Here is a 1,625-nt window from a genome sequence, read left to right on the forward strand (position 1 = left end):
AACGTGCATCCACAGAACTCACCTTCCTTCCTGCCCTGTGTCCCCTTGTCCATGGGTATACACGTCCTATTCTGTTCAGGGCACCCACAGGTTCCCTACAAGTTCTGTGGATGGCTATGCCTCCAAATATTATTGAGATCAGAATATCCTTCCCTAGAGTCGTGTTCAGGGACTGATTTTCACTCAATTAGCACTGTGACTACTGTAGTTATGATCACATATTTCTGAGTCATACACACAGAGAGAGAAAAGCAGTGGGAACCCAGGCACAAGCATCCATGAAGGGAGAGGGCGGGACTCAGGGGTCACTCAAAGCCCACAGATAACAGGGGCCCTCAGGGGAAAAGTGCAGAGGAGCCTAAGAAGGATTATTTAAATGAGGTACCTATTTCCTCTACCTGCAGAGAAAATGTCTCTGCCACAGACCTCCACATTCTTGTAGCTCAGTGTGTGTATGTTCTTGTATGTACTTTATGTGTATATTTTTGTGTGCTAATACACATGAACTGCTTTGATATGTTATACTATGTGACAGAACTTGTAGTCTGGTCTGCATTTTTTATTATTATGATCCTAGTATATTTTAGTGTGTGTCTTTGTGTTGTTCTTTCTTATGTAAATGCATGTGTACTTATTAATCTGAGTGAGTATTTATGAAGGTTTGTTAGTTCTAGTAGATGTGCTTATTTGTTCAGAGTATGCGTGTGTATGTTAACATGACTGTCAGAGTACAAATGTCATAATGTGAGTTTCTTGCTTTTGTATGTTCACATTTCACACATATGTGATTATGTGTTTGATAATATGGATACATTAATATGTATATATTTTGCTACAGGTATTTTATGCACTCGAACAGAGAGGCTCTGGAAAAGACTGAAAGTCGCAGGTGCTTCAACTTTAGGCTAAAATATAAGAACAATTGTGAGACTGCCTCAGGACGGGGTGTTTCATTCTGTTGTTGTATTTAGGATCTCTAGAAGTCACAACGGACTCATCAGCTAACATCAGGATTTTATCCCATGTGTTCCTGGGGACATTAATAAAGAAAGGACCTTAGTGTTTTACAGTGGATTTTACATTTCAGAATGTACATTCTGGGGTTACAATAACCTGTTTTATAACTCTGTGTTCAAGCTTTATTATTTAATGATCACACTGGTATTGGACACGTGTAATGCACAGAAGTTGATCAATAAGCCACAGTTAATCCTTGCTGCATGTGCCCACCTGTGTGCCCCACACAATTGAACACACCGAGTCCTCATCCCTGTTTGACCACTCGACACACTCTCTCCCAATCCTGGTTCCCAGGGAGATCAGCTCAGTCTTCACTTGGTACGGGCATTAAGCAAACTGAAAGTAGAGGGTCTCACCACAACTTCTTTTCTAACAACTCGAACATGGTCCATATGTGGATGACAAGGATGAGCACCACCCAGGAAACCCCGTGAGCATCTCCCCCGATGCTCCATTTGCTGACTTGTGAGCAAAAAGAGAATGTAAATGAGGAGAGAAACAATGACTAAACCACTAATTTGTTGTAACTGAAGTGTGTGTGCTGGCGGTGTTGACAGTACTGTCAAGTCCAGTATTACAGACTATGTCCATGGAAACTACAAACA

This window comes from Echinops telfairi, unplaced genomic scaffold (assembly GCF_000313985.2).
Source record: "Echinops telfairi isolate 266 unplaced genomic scaffold, ASM31398v2 ScPeMD7_6631;HRSCAF=7566, whole genome shotgun sequence".
Lineage (NCBI taxonomy): Eukaryota > Metazoa > Chordata > Mammalia > Afrosoricida > Tenrecidae > Echinops > Echinops telfairi.